The following is a 17904-nucleotide window of genomic DNA, read 5'->3' as shown; positions in this document are numbered from 1 at the left end:
ATAAAATCATGTCTATTAAATGTTCAGTTAAAGAAGATACAACCAGTGATGATTCATTTGATCCAGATTGGACAAATATAATAACTGAAGCTGAAAGGAAATATTCACAAACACCAGAAAAATCCACAATAACTGTAACACCTCCTCCTTACAACCCAACTTATCCAACTTTGCCTGAACAATATAGAAGTTCTTCTAAACCTCTGATGCAGCCTCAGGCTTCAAGATCAAATGAAGGTCCAGTTGACAAAATGTATATTGCATCTGCACAAGCAGCTCCAATAATAATGAGATCTAAATCAGCCCAGCCAAATAGAGACATGCTACGATGTACACCAGCTCGTAATGATGGATCTGACTGGGGTGATGAGACAAGAGATGATGACATGATCACAATTGATAAAGTCGGTCCTGAAAGTTCGTCACCTGCAATTAAAAGAGAAGAATCTGAAATGATGACAGAAGAGAGACCATTCACACCAGGAGAACGTCAAGCCATTCTCACAGCCCTGCCTCCTTTAAAGAGACAAGATCCAAACACAGAGTTTTGGAGAGAATTAGACTCTCTGGTTGAAGCACATCAAATGACATTAAGATGTAAGGGTGGATTCACTACAGTGGTTCAGTCTGTAGGAACGCCGAAATGACTGAGAAATGTTAACAGCAAGATATTATAAAACTGTGTATTTCTGGTCAATTATCACCCTTCTGCAACCTATACCAATGACGGAAATAAGTGCAGTTATAATAGCAAAATATGTGGGAGAGCATTGCTAGAATATAAATATATTGAATTGCAATATGTAGCGTTTAAGTATTAAGACTAAATCAAAACTAAACAACAGATTGGTAAATGAAAAGGTTTAATAACAGCACTGGCTTAAAGTTACAATTGAAATGGTTACACTATAAATGCATGAAATGGTACTTAATACAAACAATTAACTGTTTCCAATGTATGTGAGATATTACCTGATAAGATAGAGAAAGAAATAAAGTTTAGAAGAAAGAGAATCACCATTAAGAACTGGAATCTAGGCCTAAAGGCCTAAACCCAAGAACTCAGGTAAAGAAGAAGAGCAGAGGGCAGAAAGCAAATGGCAAATGCCAAAAGGCAAAAGCCCAGATCTCATGAAAACCAAGACCTTTATTCTCTATCCCTTGACCATGTGACTAAACCCAACATCATACATTCAAACTGACCAATCAGAAGACCACACCTTTAACCCCCACTGTATTGAAGAAACAGCTGTGACAATAGTCTGTTATCACTATCAGTAGGCACAGGATTGCAGATGGTACAGTATGGAAATGGGGGTTGTGACAAAGTAATAAATTCCTATATTTTTTCCCTACAAATCCGCCCTTTGGCAGCGTGGGCCACACGTAAGAAGACCCATGGTGACACAGTTCATAAGATTATGCTTTCAGTTGTGTGCAGTTGTCATCTTCAGACTTATTGTCCAAACTGGTTGCTGGTTGATGAGACTTGAAGACGTCCTTCTCCTTTCAGCCCTGCATGAAACGCTTCATCGAATGGAATTGCACCTTTCATAGTCATGCAGATTTCCATCGATACTTCACACTTTCACAAGAACAGGCCCTGAAGGGGGTTTCACCCTTGTCCTTCTCTTTGAGGCAACACCCAAGATGTAAAACAGCAGGAATCCTGTGATTCAAGCAAATGGCACAACAAACAGCAAAGCATATGGCATTTGTTACTCAAGTTTTAAATGGTCAGATTGGTCTTCAGCCTTTAATCCCTGTCAAATACATTAAAACATGGTCAAGGTGAGAATAAAAGAAAAAATAATAAAAGCTCTTACATTGTTTTTGGAAACATGTAACTACAATGCTTTTTAACTTAGCAAATGTTATTTTTAACAACCCAGTTTGTCATTAGAAGCAACAACAACAATACATTCAGTGTAACCAAATACATGATATTTAAAGAATTTTCCAGTATAACCAATATAAATGAAATGAACAAAATGAAAACAAAGAACATGATAGTTTTAAATGTCTTACATAAAAAGCAAATTATGTGTGAAACATAATAGCAAAATGAATGAAATTATTACACATAGAAAATAACTCTATCAAGATTTCAGTATTTGAGACATAAAACTAATCAAACTTTTTGAAAAGAAACCAAACAGATGCTTAAAATCAGACAGTCTGAAATAATTACTAAAGTGAGACTAATTGTGTTTGCTATGTGATTGAATTTAACTGAGTCTATGTGAATACCATGCTGCAACAAAGGTGAGGAAGTTAAGATTGTGATGCAAATTGGGTCCTGTTGTTAAACAGGGAGCCATTTTGATATTAAAAGTATCAGATTGTAATCTGGCTCTGTAAATCTTCTGACACCCATGTTTTTAGTTAAGAAGCATGGTAAAAGTGCCACTGGATCCTGTTATGAGGTAAAACATTTTCATTAATGCAATTATATAACACAATGTAGCCACATGGCATTTTTGTGCTCCTCTTTAGGGTCTTACTGCAGCTATACAAGGAATAGCAGAGTTTACCACGTAGGAGACAAATCTTTCAACATAGAAACACATTCAACTTGAAACTGGTAGACAATTTCAAGAGCAAAAGTAATTCCATGAACACAAGACGACTGGTCTAGAATACATGTAGCTTCAACAACCTCTCACTTAAATGTTTTGTCTAACACTTACAGTGGAAACAGTCAAGTGTTTTAAGAAATTAACTTCATTAGCCTATGTGTACATATAGTACAACAAACAACTAGAATTTGTATTCTATAGAAACAACAATGCATTACAAGCAATTACAAATCAGGAAATGCAAACAGGATAATTGCAATGAGAATGTTAAATACATGCTAACTGGCTGCTAAACCACTAGCAAGTGAGGTTAACAGCTGGAGTCCTTGCATGAACAATGCAGTCAACTCAGTAAGAGTTTTACCTGCAAAACCAGATTGGTTACATCTGTCCTTAGAAAGTGATTTCCTACATTTCAAATAATAAGGTGGAGGTCTGCCCCTGCCCAGTGACCAGCATTTCTCCTCTGTATGGCCTATTTTATGACAGGAACTACAAAGCCTGTTCATTTTGCCACCGGGTCTGTAGCTTGGTTCTACTGGAGCTTCAGGAGGTTTGTGACTCTCTAATGCTTCTTTCACATCATGCGTTTCTGTTCCAGCATGTTGATGCATCACCCCAATCGCTGAAATAGGAACACTTTTCTGGGTTCTGGAAAAAACATTCTCTTTAGTACAAGTAGCATCATTTTTAGTCCCATCGCTGTTAAGCGTTTGGGAAGACTTAGTGTCTCGCACAATTAGTTTTGCCTTTACATCTGCAATAATGTCTTTATACTTCTCACACTGTTTAGCCAGGGCTAACTGCTCAGATGATAGTTGATCTATCTGAGTTTGAAGATTTTGGATCTTTGCCTCTGACTTTTTTAATTCAGCGTTTTTGGTTCTCAATTCATCACTTTTATCATTCAAGACTGAGTCAAAAATTGCATTATTTTTACGTAGCTGCTTGCACTTCATGAAATTCAAAGCCTCAATTGTTTCAGCATGTTTGGATTTTCTTTGTTCACTACCAACTGTGTGCCACCATGTGAGAATATCATCAGTGGTAGCGTTGTAATTCAAACCCTTTTTATATAATTTAGAAAGTGTAGGTTCAACTTTCTCGCTCCATAAAGCAAACAATATATCATTACTTAAATTAATCCCTTCCATCCCTGAGGAGATAATCTGAAATAATCTCTACTGTACAATGATAATAGGACTATTTAGGGTCCTTCTAATTTCTGTTTCATACAATTCATGCAAATGGAGATTTTACTAACCATGCCATGAAACAATGAAAACAGACTTACCCACTATGTGGTCAGAAGGTCTTTAACACATTCACAGGATTAACTGTGATAAAGTCCTCATTCAGTTGATCAAACAAAGTACAACTCAGAAAACTCACTGCAAGGGATCCCGGGTTTCGGCACCAAAAACTGTAAGGGTGGATTCACTACAGTGGTTCAGTCTGTAGGAACGCCGAAATGACTGAGAAATGTTAACAGCAAGATATTATAAAACTGTGTATTTCTGGTCAATTATCACCCTTCTGCAACCTATACCAATGACGGAAATAAGTGCAGTTATAATAGCAAAATATGTGGGAGAGCATTGCTAGAATATAAATATATTGAATTGCAATATGTAGCGTTTAAGTATTAAGACTAAATCAAAACTAAACAACAGATTGGTAAATGAAAAGGTTTAATAACAGCACTGGCTTAAAGTTACAATTGTAATGGTTACACTATAAATGCATGAAATGGTACTTAATACAAACAATTAACTGTTTCCAATGTATGTGAGATATTACCTGATAAGATAGAGAAAGAAATAAAGTTTAGAAGAAAGAGAATCACCATTAAGAACTGGAATCTAGGCCTAAAGGCCTAAACCCAAGAACTCAGGTAAAGAAGAAGAGCAGAGGGCAGAAAGCAAATGGCAAATGCCAAAAGGCAAAAGCCCAGATCTCATGAAAACCAAGACCTTTATTCTCTATCCCTTGACCATGTGACTAAACCCAACATCATACATTCAAACTGACCAATCAGAAGACCACACCTTTAACCCCCACTGTATTGAAGAAACAGCTGTGACAATAGTCTGTTATCACTATCAGTAGGCACAGGATTGCAGATGGTACAGTATGGAAATGGGGGTTGTGACAAAGTAATAAATTCCTATATTTTTTCCCTACAGATATACACACTATTGTTAAAGCTAAAATTCCAAGAGACAGATGGGAACGCTTGCCAGCTTCGATAACAACAGCCCAATGGATGGATTTGTGGGTTGATGGCCAGGGACGACCCCTGGGTCTTTGGCAAGCATTAGATGGGTTCCGAAAAGAAATCCAAGAAATCTTAGGCAGCGGGAAAATTCCTTTCACGTCAGTGACATTGATTAAGCAAAAGGATGATGAATCTCCAGATGAATATGTGACCAGTCACGGAAAGTAGGGACACAAGTCGGATCTGGGGCATTTTGAGTTATTCATAGATTCTGAAAGTGCAGATTCTAAGCTTTCCAACGATGTGTAACACATGGAAATCTGATAAGATTTGGAGAAGTTGTGGCCATTTGAATGTAACACATTCAAGAAAGAGAATGCTGAGAAATTTGAGAAAGAAAAAAGTTAACACTTTCCCTTTTCCCTGGCTGGAGAGACAATAGGGCTCATTTACATCTCATTTAGCTAAGCCATACCCCCTGTAAAGCCGTTTTGAGATACAGAGGTTCTACCATCATATGTAGTATTTTATTACAGAAGTCCGAATGACAAAATGCAAAAATAAACAGGACTTTTAACGTTACCTTTGCGGGGATCACAAGTCGAATCCAGTGCGTTTCAGATGTGTGAATCATCCAATGATTTTTGTCCACAAATGCGTATAATCCGTGAAATATAGATATATAGTCTATTTTGCATGAACTTCTGGTAATACAATATAATATACAATCTGAGGACTATTTACATCGTAACATGTAAGGGTATATCAGATTACACTCCGGTATTAAACACATGAACCCGCCTTCAAAGTTTGTATTTAAAATAGATAATCCAAAAACAGCACCGTCGAAAACGTGAAGTCCTTAAGAGATGTTACCAATCGCTCGCTCGTTCCTCCATCAGCCAATGACTTCATGGAAAATATTGATAGACAAAACATGTAGCCAATTATATAAAGAATACAACGATCTCTGTGTAACTTCTGTGTGTTTGGACAAATAACAGTCAGCCGCATGGCCCGCATCACTGACTTTATGGGGCACCGCAGTCGGATGACGTCAGAGTACCGCGAGAGCGAGTCGAAATTAAACTACTCCGTAAGATTTCTTAAAGAGCTCTCGCGGTACTTTGACGTCATCCGACTGCGGCGCCCCATAAAGTCAGTGACGCGGCTGACGTATATGCGGTTGACTGTTATTTGTTCCGCCCCAGCTTCTTTTATATTTCTTTTGTTTTGTGCGCCCGAGCTTCATTTACAGTCTGGGGAGACGCACGCTATAAGTTTGAAAAAAAAAAATAAAACTCAGCAAACATGTCTAAGGGACAGAGCAGCCACGTCACTACAGTCATGTGACTTCACGCTCGAGCCGGAAGAGAAGACTATGCTGAATAAAGTCATAATTCTTGCTATTTTTGGAAAAACTGTATTTTCCATGCATCAACACAATTTTACTGACCCACTGATGTCACATGGACTACTTTGATAATGTTTTTATTACCTTTCTGGACATGGAAACCGTACATAGATTTTCAATGGAGGAGACAGAAAGCTCTCGGACTAAATCTAATGTTAAAACATCTTAAACTGTGTTCCGAAGATGAACGGAGGTCTTCCGAGTTTAGAACGACATAATGGTAAGTCATTAATGACATTATTTTCAGTTTTGGGCGAACTATCCTTATTCAGTAGTCACGCTGTTCCCTTTGGGGGCGGAGGCGAAAACACAAGCTTATACAGTATGTAAATATACACACAGACAATGACGCCCCCCGCTGCACGCTAGAATCTCCGGAAAACAAGCCTATTTTAACCGCAAAATGTACGCTTTTAAATATACATAAACTGCTATCTCAAACAAGGAGAGGCTTCTCCGTGATCTCAACTAACAGATTCTGCAATAAAACGAAAATCACAAATTTTGAAAAAAAAAACTTTGTTTCTCATTTTCTCGAAACTTGTGCTGCCGACTTGTGTCCCTGGTTTCCGTGACGGGTCACATATGCTCTGCGTAAGTGGAATGCTTATGAGAGATGGGCACTCTGTGCTAAGAAACAACCTGACAGAGATGATGTACAGTTTACCGACACACTTGTGGATGGACTGAGCGCAAAATACCAACCAGAGCCTTGTCACTTGGAGTCAACCCAGGCGAGACATTTGACCAAATTATGCAATGGGCTGGCCGCCTAGAGATGGCTATGAGATCAAACAAGGAAGAAGGAAACAAGTCATATCGAAGAGGAGTGGCGACAGCTCAATACAACATAGACACAAAGAAGAAGCTGATTGTTTGTCTCAATTGTGGAAAGCCTGGCCACGTTAGAAAAGATTGCTGGGCTAAAGGAGGTGGATCAGAAGGTCAAGGTCCATCATTTAAACAGGTCAGTGTGAAAAATTATGATGAAAACTCTCAAGGGAAGACATGGACTGAAGCACAAGTTCGTCAGCTCATTGAGGGAATTATGCGTCCGCAATAGCAATCAGCGGCCCCCTGTATTAATAAGAAAAGAGACAATCGCCTTTTCGTCAATGCATTAATAGGGGGCCACCCATGTGACATTTTAGTTGACACAGGAGCAGCAATTTCAATAACAGATCTGAACCTTCCTACAACAAATGAAACTATGGAAGTTGAAGGAGTTGGAGGTGGTATCACAAAATTTCACAAAAGTATACAAGTTCCTCTGCAAATACATGAAGATGAAGTTTTATGGACATCTTTCTGGGTGGGACCGAATTCACAAGGAAGCCTTATTGGCATGGACATCCTTCCATTGTTAAACATGATCATATTCACTGACAGCCGTCAAATCACTACAGCAGCTGGGATAATACCACATGAAGATCGCACTTGTAATCTATGGTCTGTTGGTACAGCAAAGCCAATTATTAGAGACTGGGGAAAAGACCAACATGATCTCACAAAGTTCCGTGGGATAGTCACGGAATTTTTTGCTCATTTTTCCGTGGCATTCTCACGGATCTCCGCATATTTCCGTGGTCCTGCCACGGACTTTCTTTTCCGTGGCATTCTCACGGATTGGTTACTCAACTGCTTTTTCCTATTTTCAAACCATTGTCGCTTCGGTTTAGGGTTAGATTTGGTGTTTGCGTTAGTATGTCACTTTAAGTATTGGTTTATACTATTTTTTCTGATTTATTCTTTTATATTTTCTAAACTTTAATCAATTGTCGCCTGGTGTTGGGGTTAGAGTTGGGTTTGGGTAGGGATGTCATTTTATGTAAATCTAACCCTAAACCGAAGTGACAATGATAAGAAAATAGGACAAAACAGTTGAGTAACCAATCCGTGAGAATGCCACGGAAAAGAAAGTCCGTGGCAGGACCACGGAAATATGCGGAGATCCGTGAGAATGCCACGGAAAAACGAGCAAAAAATTCCGTGACTATGCCACGGAAATTCGTGAGATCAGGTTGGAAAAGACGGTGTGTGGGGTCTTCTGTGCAGTTTATATCCAGATGTTTGGGCTAAACACAAATTGGATTGTGGCAAAGCCAACATTGACCCCATTGTTATTAAAGGACCAATACATGCCCCTCATAAACAGTACCCCATCCGACCTGAAGCAAGACAAGCCGTGGAAGAAATAGTGGCAGACTTGGAAGCTGAAGGAATTATCAGACAGGCTTCATCAACCACTAATAGTCCTGTATGGCCGGTCAAGAAATCAGACAACTCATGGCGATTAACCATCGATTACACAAGACTTAACAGTGTAACACCAAAACCGCATCCTATTGTAGCCAATCCTGCCACCATTCTGAATGACATTCCAGGAAATGCAAGAATTTTTACGGTACTAGATGTACTGTCAGCTTTCTGGTCTATACCTATTGATGAAAGATCTCAAGAGAAATTGGCCTTCACAGTGGGCACAAAACAGTATGTCTGGAATAGACTCCCACAAGGCCTTAATTTGTCTCCTGTTGTATTTCATAGAGCTTTGGACCAGTTCTTAACAGAGCAAAAAGCTGAAATTGAGAGTTCAGGAAGTGTTTGCCTCCAGTATGTTGACGACTTGTTGATTGCAAGCCCAGATGAAAACAGCCATGTATTCGCTCTGAATGTTGTCCTACAAGCCCTTAGGAAAGGAGGATTCAAGGTCAACCCCGACAAAGCACAGCTGGCCAAAACCAAGGTGATCTACTTGGGCCAAGAAATATCTGTCAAGGGGAGGAGAATGACAACCGAGCGTGTAGAAGCATTACGACAACTTCCAAAACCTCTAACAGTTACAGGAATGCGGAAGGTGATGGGACTTTTCAACTACTGTCGTCAGTATATACCTGATTTTTCCAGCATCACTAGCCCCCTTATCGACCTGTACAAGGGAGGAAAGCCTGGAGTGGAAAAGATAAACTGGACACCAGAAGCTGAGGAAGCGTTTACTTCTATGAAAGAAAAACTGACTTCAGCCCCAGCTTTGGGACTTCCTGATGGACGGTTGCCATTTCATTTGTGGACCAGGGTGGGAGATGAGACGTATTCAGCAGTACTGTGTCAAAAGCCAGGTGATCGATACAAACCAGTTGGATAATTTTCCACAAAAATACCTGTCACTATGATTGGTCAACCACGATGTATACAAGCCCTCGATGGTGCCACATGGGCAATGGATGCAGTTAAAAATCTGATAGGAGCACAAACTATCATATTGCACACCCCACACAGCATAAAAAACACTGTTGAACAACACAAACATCAAGACCATAACTGATGCAAGAAGAGCAAAATGGGAAGCAACTTTGTTAAACAAGGATTTGAGAGTGGAAATCATTAGGGATTCTTCTCTTAACCCTGCAACAATGATGCTGGAACCACATGAGGGAATACCACATGAGTGTGAAAAACAAGTAGAAGAAGATAGTCTTGGTCCAGTTAATCCAATCCCTCTTGAAAACCCAGACAAAGAGTTATGGGTCGATGGATCTAGTTATTATGTCGATGGAAAACGACATACTGGATGGGCTGTAGTGGAAGCTGATGGAACTGTTGTAAAGAAAGGATCTCTTTCTGGACAGTTTTCAGCACAAGTAGCTGAGCTTGTAGCACTTACAGAAGCTTTTGAACTATCAGAAGGAGATCGAGTCAACATATATACGGATAGCCGCTATGCCTTAGGCGTGGTACATGACTATCTAGCCCTGTGGAAAAGACGTGGACTTATCACTAGCAGTGGAAGCGAAATACAACATGCTAGAGAAGCAGCCGTGATCAAAGTAAAATCACATCAATCTGACAAGTCCAAAGAAAGTCAGGGTAACACGGCAGCAGATGCAGCAGCTAGAGAAGCAGCTCTACTTCCTCTTACTCCTGTTACCTTGGTAAAGGAAAACAGCAAAGATAATCTTGAGCTCCACCTTCTGTCATATCAAATGGAGACAGATGAAGAGAAAGAACACTGGATAAAAGCGGGAGCAAAAGAAGATGATCAAGGTATTTGGAGAATTCCAACAGGACAAGTGGTAATGCCTATCGGAACAAGAAGAGAACTAATGCAGCTGTATCATGGAAAAGTGCACGCTGGAGCAAAAGCAATGAAAGCTCAAATCAGTGAGACTTGGTGGTGGCCACGAATGATGAGAGACATTGATGATTACTGTAGAAGATGCTTGATCTGCATAAAAGCAAATGTGGGAAAATCTGTAAAGGTGCGAATGTCACATGCACCTAGACCAACAGGTCCATGGACACATCTGCAAATCGATTTCACAGGACCTTTATCACCCAGTGGAGGGTACCAATATATTCTAGTCATTTTGGACAGGTTTACTAGGTGGGTAGAAGCATTCCCTACGAAAACTTGCACGGCTGAAGCAGCAGCACGAGTAATGGTGGAGGAAGTCTTTCCCCGCTGGGGTCTTCCATATGAACTTGATTCTGACAATGGAACTCACTTTACTGGAAAACTGATGAAGGAAGCAATAAAGTTGATGGGGATTAAACAGAAATTCCACATTCCATATCATCCACAAAGTTCAGGAATGGTAGAACGAATGAACCGATCACTGAAAACATCTCTGACCAAGGCTATTCTGCAAACTGGCCAAGGTTGGCATAAACTATTACCTGCTATTTTGTGGAATTTAAGAGCAACTCCAAACAGAGTTACAGGATTAACACCTTTTGAATTAATGACTGGAAGAGCAATGGTTCTACCTCCTGATGCTCCACCACCTGCGGGAACAGGAGGAGATTCTACTTTGTTCCAAGAAAAGTTACGAAGCTATCTCGCAATGCTGGACAAAGCTATTAAAGACAATAATAAGAAAGTGCGAGAAGCTCAACAGCAATGGGACGCAAAACATACCACATATTCCCGAGTTAGGCAGTTTTGTTATGGTCAAACGCATTGCTAGGAAAGGTTTAGAGCCTAGATGGGAGGGGCCATATGAGATACTCTTAACAACTGATACAAGTGTTTGCCTCAAAGGGAAGGGTGTAGGGACAGATAGATGGTATCATTGGTCACAAGTTAAACCTTGCTTAGTGAATGAACAAAATGATGATAATGTCTTATGGCCTGAGATTGAGCAATGTTCGTCCATTAGCTTTAAAGAATAGGAACAAAGAATTGATGTTTAATTATTTCTCTGTTTCCGTTTCAGGAATCAATTCCATTGACATTGATTAGAGATGGTTAATGGGACATACAGAGTGAAATAGGAGATTTTACTCATACTACACAACCACATAACAATGCACACTCGCTTACTGATTTTCAACCCTAAGGAATAGGATGATTGGGGTTCATTTTAAATGCTTACACATAGTCGTTAATTGACACATAGTATACGGGGACATACCATGGGTTGGGGTTCTTTGTTTTGTTTTCCTTTCCTTTCTTTTCCCATTCTTCTGTCCTTTCTGACTATCTCTTGGTCTGCAATTTCTTCTCCTCACTATCACTTTAATAGGTTGGCCACCTGAGAGTAATGGTGTGGAACTGACGGCCGTAGTTCCAGTGGAGGGAGATGAAGACTTAAAATTTAGTCTTTTATTATTAAATTTATTCTTTTATTAAAATGTATTATTTTAATATGATTTTATTATTATATATTATGTATCTGTATTATTATTCTTTATGTTCATAATCGGTTGTGTTGTCTTATGGAGTGTTAAATGCATGTGTTTGAATGCACGAGACTATAGATAGTATGGATCACATGTCAGGGGATTGAAAGAGGGTAATACGCTCTATTGAAAATGACATGTCAGATGTGTACAGTTTGCAAAGCACCACAGAAGTATACACTAAGAATAGTATCTTAATATAGGAGTGGACTGTGCCATGTGTTAGCATGACATATATGTTCTATATTTGAGATGCTTAAGCAACATGTTTTTCTACCTTACAAGGAAGTCTTTCTGTGATGTATAAAAGCTCAAACCTTACTGTACCACCCCAGAGAAACTGAGGGATGACGGGGTAAAAGGAAGGAGAATTAAAGAAATGTATAGGCTGTCATAAATAGAACATCTTTAGTGGTTTCTCTCCTGACATATATATATTAAAGATTTTTTCTTGGCAAGACAATTGGTGTCCGGATCCGTGAATCAAATAATAAAGGGGAAAAGGCTTAATTCCAAGTCTACAAGAGGAAAACACAAACACATTTGTTTCCTTTAGTTTTTGAATAAGTTTACTTTAGTAATATTATGGTCTTATGGTAGGGCTGCATGATTATGGCAAAAATTATAATTGTTTACTGCATTTGCACAGAATATGAATTTATATATTTGAAAAATACAGTGAATTGCAAGGCTGCAGAGAACAGTGCACTACTGCAGACTTATACTACTGAGGGTTTAAAGATATTATTTTAATAGTCAGTCGTGAACTAAAGTGGGACGGTCTAAGGCATGAAACTCCAGGGCTGAAAATGAGTCCCACTCCGGCCCTGATAACGAGCATCATATGGTGAATAAACGAGCTTTCATTTAATGGCGGTTTACAAACACAAATTTCATACCTCCAATTTGTAGTGCATGTCGCGTTTTATCATGGTTCAATTCTTTCGTTCATATCTCCTATTAATATTATCCTTCTTAGTTAAAACTTTTAGCTAGCAGTTAAGCTTTATACTAAACTAACAAGGGAACAACGTAACACAAGGTAGCTCTGATTAAACTGAACCAAATAACGAACAAAGGGGAAATAAAATGGGAAAAATATCTTATTTAGGTTTTTTGTCATATGGCTGCATAGAGTCAGACAGAGAAATAACAATTTAATTTAGCCAAACCATGTGAATATTACGAGACTGATTTATATGCTCTCTTCAGTCCTCCTGTGAAAGAAAATGGCGGTAAAATCCCTGACAGGATATGTTTAGTGAAGGCGTGGCTTGATTTACATAGCTGAGAGTGAAATCTGATAACACACTTGTTTTACACTGACACTGTCGTGGATATAACACTGGCCTAGCAATGGCAGTGTTGTTTTATTATCAGATAGTGTTAAAACAGCATCAACACTTTGTATTTAACACCATCCCTGAAAATTTAACACTGGTGATTTTGCTGTGTAAACAAAAAAGAACATGTGTGTCTGTTTGTTATCATGTTTTTATATGAATAGGTTATTTTCATTGCCATTAAAGTGCAATTACTGAACATAAACAGGAGCTTAATAAAAATGATAATTTTAGAATTTCATATGGAACTTATCTGTTTGTGCAAATCAACTAATTTATTATCAACATCATATTTAATCATGATGATGATAAATAGCAACGACCTTACCCAGGTGAAAAAAAATTCTATTAAAAATATACTTTAAAAAAGTGTACTAAGTATATTTTCTAGATTTTGTACTATTTTCGTCAAATCCAAGTATAGTTAAGTGTACTCAATTATGTATTAACTTCAACTTAACACCTATTTGATTACACTTGAAGTGTAAATAGTATGCTAAAATGGAACAACTTTTTTTAAACTTCAAGTGCACTAAAATACACTCCTGAAAATCAAGATTTATGAGTAATTAAGCACACTTACAGTACAATTGCATTGTATTGCAATTTTAATGGAAATACACTTAAAAAGCCATTGCAGCACAAATTATAGTTGTGTTTAAGTACATTTTGTGCATACTGCTATCATACTTATAATTAGTATAAACTATGTTAATTTAGTATGCCTCTGTAATATTTCAAGTGCTCTACAAATGCACTTCCTAACTATTTTTAGTGCTTTTAAAGTGTCCCACTATGACAATAATAATGTTTTTAAAGTGAATTTCAATTATAACCTAAACATCATAGACACATACTTTCAGTGCAATATTATTATACTGTATTTTTTATATTTTAAGTATATTTAATTTGTACTTTTATCCCCATTTTGTTATACGTAAGCATGAATATTGCTATTACACTTCAAGTGTATTATATAACAATTCAGTTCAAATGCACACACACAAATTACAAACTGCATTTAAAAAAAGGATCTTTATTAATGACACAAAAGTAACACACAAAACAGATATTGGCAAAATGGGGAACCTTAAACAGTCGACTTTCTTTGAAATGCCGGGAAGAGAACAATTGCGAACAACTTGTACTATATGGACATCTAGCTCTGATTTGAACTACTGGAGGCCTTGTAACTGGCATTGTTGCACTTCCTCTGTAGAAGGTCCCGGATCTCTGCCACCTCGATGTTGGGGAATCACTCCCTCACTGCATCTGTAAAACAGGAAAGAGACATTTCAATTTTATTTATATAGTGCTTTTCACAATTTGTAGTTGTTTCAAAGTAGCTTTACATTAAAAGAAGCAGGGTAAACATAGAAAAATTGACAGACAATATAAGTAGCAAAATACAGCGGCTATGAATAAACTTTACAAGCGAGCAAATGAATAATATCTCCTATTTAAGAGGGTGCTAAGTTAAGCCAATGTTGCTTGACTCCCCGGGGCTAAAAAAAACCCTAGGAGAAAAACCTCAGGGAGGAACAAAAAGTCCTAGGAGGAAAAGATATACACACACATATATATATATATATATATATATATGGGATGTAAACGGATAAGGAGATTTAACGGGTTCCGTCGGTGGTCAGGCATCGGCTGGGCATCACGTTGAAGGGCAGCCAGTAGATCAGTGGTGTGTTGACCTCCACGGCAGCCGGAACTGGTCTGTTTGTCTCAATGTCCTCGGGTTTGAGGACGAGACAGGGAGAGAGAAACAAAATCCTATTAGCATAGGGGCCATTCACAGGTAATTCAAGTGTCACACAGTGTTGTGTTTTAATATCTGCTCGGTTCCAGACAGGCTAGCTATTGCGGCATTAGTAAATTACCCAGACGAGTTATGTGAATGCTTTGTTCCATACAAGCTAACTTTTGCGAGATAAATATAATTTACTAGACAAATTATGTGAATGCTTTGTTAAAGAAAAAAGTCTTAAAGAATAATTCCGGTATTAAACACTTTGAGTCTCATTTCTGGTTTGTTTTGGATGAACTACAGTGATGGTCACTGAAATTTTGACAATGGGTTGTGTCTTGACTTTTTGACTTGTTTAGAAGCGTCTCTTGACTGCTTCAGAATGGAAGTCAAGGGCCATGCACAAACATGTCATTAAAACAACACTTAACGTTCATTTTCAAAACTGTGCTACTCACAGAGTGGTTTGTGGTGTTCGTTGATGATTAAAAACAAATATATCAGAGCAACGTATGATTTCAATCCGTGTTATTTGCTATAGTGGATCTATTTTTTCAGACACCTCAAACCACGTATATACTTCCGCTCTATATTTGAGTCTGAAGCGTTAGCACACTCTTGACTACTTGATGGCGACAACCACTTTACCTTACAAGGATGCTGAACGGAACTTGGTGTCTAGCGTATAGACAGTCACAATCGAGCTCAACTTCAAACCTAAGGCTGGTCACTGAGCCATCAAATATGGGAAAAATTTGTGCCCTACTCCGAGGGCACAGTTGCTCTGCTCATGCTAGCCTTCTGAGAGAAACCGAGCGAAAAAACTACAACCAGATGTAAACAGACCCCTTTTCCATTTCCGGCGGCAGAGTGATATATCAGCGAGCAATGAGTCTTCCAAGAGAAGTCAATGGAATTTTACAAAATGCCAAATAAAACACGACAGAAACTGTATTTTGCTACACTACTTGTTTTTAATCATCAACGAACACCACGAACCACTCGGTGAGTAGCACTCCTTACGAAAATTAACCATGGCTTTACTACAGTTAAGACCAAAAAACCATGGTTACTGTAGTAAAACCATGGCTACCACAAAATAACCATGGTTTTGACAACCATGGTTTTCAAAAACCATAGTTAAACCATGGTTAGTGTAGTAAAACCATGGTTTTGCTCATAGTAATCAATTGACCAAAAAAACATGGTTACTACACTTTTACCACAATAAAACCATGGTTAATTTTCGTAAGGGACAGTTTTGAAAATGAAGGTTAAGTGTTGTTTTAATGACATGTTTGTGCATGACCCTTGACTTCCACTCTGAAGCAGTCAAGAGACGCTTCTAAACGAGTCAAAAAATTCAAGACACGACCCATTGTCAAAATTACAGTGTCCATCACTGTAATTCATCCAAAACAAACCAAAAATAAGACTCAAAGTGTTAAAAACCAGAATTATCCTTTAATGGAGCATTTCACCTGTAGAAACATTCATCTTTATTGAAAGTGTCTCATATTTGTAGTGGAAATGTAACATACATTTCGAATGTGGTGCCTATTTGACTAAAAAAGGGGTGTTTGTAGTCTCACCACCTCAACAAAGATATTGGACTTCCTTCTTTCAATGATGCAAAATTATAATTTTTACATCATTGAAAGAAGAAAGTGCAACACTGAAATCTGAATTTCTCCTGTCTCAGGAAATAATGCATGACCAATCAAAAACATGACTGGGGTTCTAAAGATACAAAGCTTAATACAAATGGGTGAAGTGTCCCTTTAGATTTAGGGCCCTATTTTAACGATCTAAGCGCATTGTCTAAAGCGCACAGCGCAACGTCTAAATGGGCGTGTCCGAATCCACTTTTGCTAATTTAACGACGGGAAAAATCGTTTTTGCGCCGAGCGCATGGTCGAAAAGGGTAGGTCCTATTGTAATGGGAGTATTTTGGGCGTAACGTGCAGTAAACCAATGAGAGTCACAGCTCTCATTCCCTTTAAAAGCAAGTTGCGCTGGCGCTATGTCTGATCCCTATTTAGATGACGAACTTTGTAAACTGAAAAACTAAGCGCAGGAAGAAGATCCCCAGTTTTAAAACCTTTAAAACCCGTTTTCTTTTAGTCATGGAAGTAAAAAGCAGGCTTGTAATTGCTTTAAATGTATATCCAATATCATCAAAAAATAATTTACAAGTATGTAAGATAAGGTTTGTACTCTAAAAATACTTTATTTGTAACAAACAGGAGATAAAGAAATTACAAACGGCTCTCCTCACGTTTCAGCACTTTGGACAGCGGTTTTTTTAGCAAAGAGTTTTTTTAAGCATTACTTACAAATGTTTCTCATCTCGCCATATCCACGGGTACATCATATACAATAAATCCGTGAGGTAGCATTAAAAAAAAACATTTAAAAACAGACGCATTTGTTTAAAGCAAAGCATTTATTTACTTATCAGGCTGCAGGTAAAGCAGCTCTTTGCGCCTTCTAACGTCTCATAATTAGTCCTCATTTATAAATATTTCCAAGAGACTCAATAATAATCTCTTAAATTCAATCCTTTAATCTTTCATATTTTAAAGCATTTTTGTGCTGCTGCGCATTTATGTACTTTGTGATAAGCAAACCCGCGTTGTCCTCCCGTTTATAGGCGCATATTACTAATGCGCTCTTTAAATAACATAAAACATATTGCGCCATTGACTTTAGACTTTAGACCAGGTTTTTGTTGGTCAATGGCGTAGTCTATTTTAGTTGCCTCAAAATAGCAACGCGCCAACAATGCGCCTGAACACACCTCGTTTTTCAGACCAGAACGCCCATGGGCGCAAAGGGGGCGCGAATGCATTTGCTATTTAAACAACGCGGCGCTAAACGTGAAAATTAGGGTGGAAACTAGCGAAAGACAC

The 17904-nt window shown here is 38.3% G+C and overlaps 1 long non-coding RNA gene across 2 annotated transcripts in view; it reads right to left on the bottom strand.

Moving 5' to 3' along the window:
- The window catches only part of LOC141362774 (uncharacterized), a 254486-nt gene extending 238962 nt beyond the window's left edge, over positions 1-15524 (bottom strand). The window contains exons 1-2 of one of the 2 annotated variants that reach the window (XR_012368353.1): positions 14809-15515; positions 14326-14508 (exon numbers count right to left, since the gene is read on the bottom strand). This is a non-coding gene — a long non-coding RNA (uncharacterized lncRNA). Of the gene's footprint in view, positions 1-14256; positions 14509-14808 lie in introns of those variants that run through there. The other variant, XR_012368352.1, reaches the window with a different exon arrangement.
- Between the last annotated feature and the right edge of the window lie 2380 nt (positions 15525-17904).

This window comes from Misgurnus anguillicaudatus, unplaced genomic scaffold (genome assembly GCF_027580225.2).
Source record: "Misgurnus anguillicaudatus unplaced genomic scaffold, ASM2758022v2 HiC_scaffold_29, whole genome shotgun sequence".
Classification (NCBI taxonomy): domain Eukaryota; kingdom Metazoa; phylum Chordata; class Actinopteri; order Cypriniformes; family Cobitidae; genus Misgurnus; species Misgurnus anguillicaudatus.
Note: the sequence above shows the minus strand (reverse complement) of the source record. Positions and strands in the feature narration are given on the sequence as shown.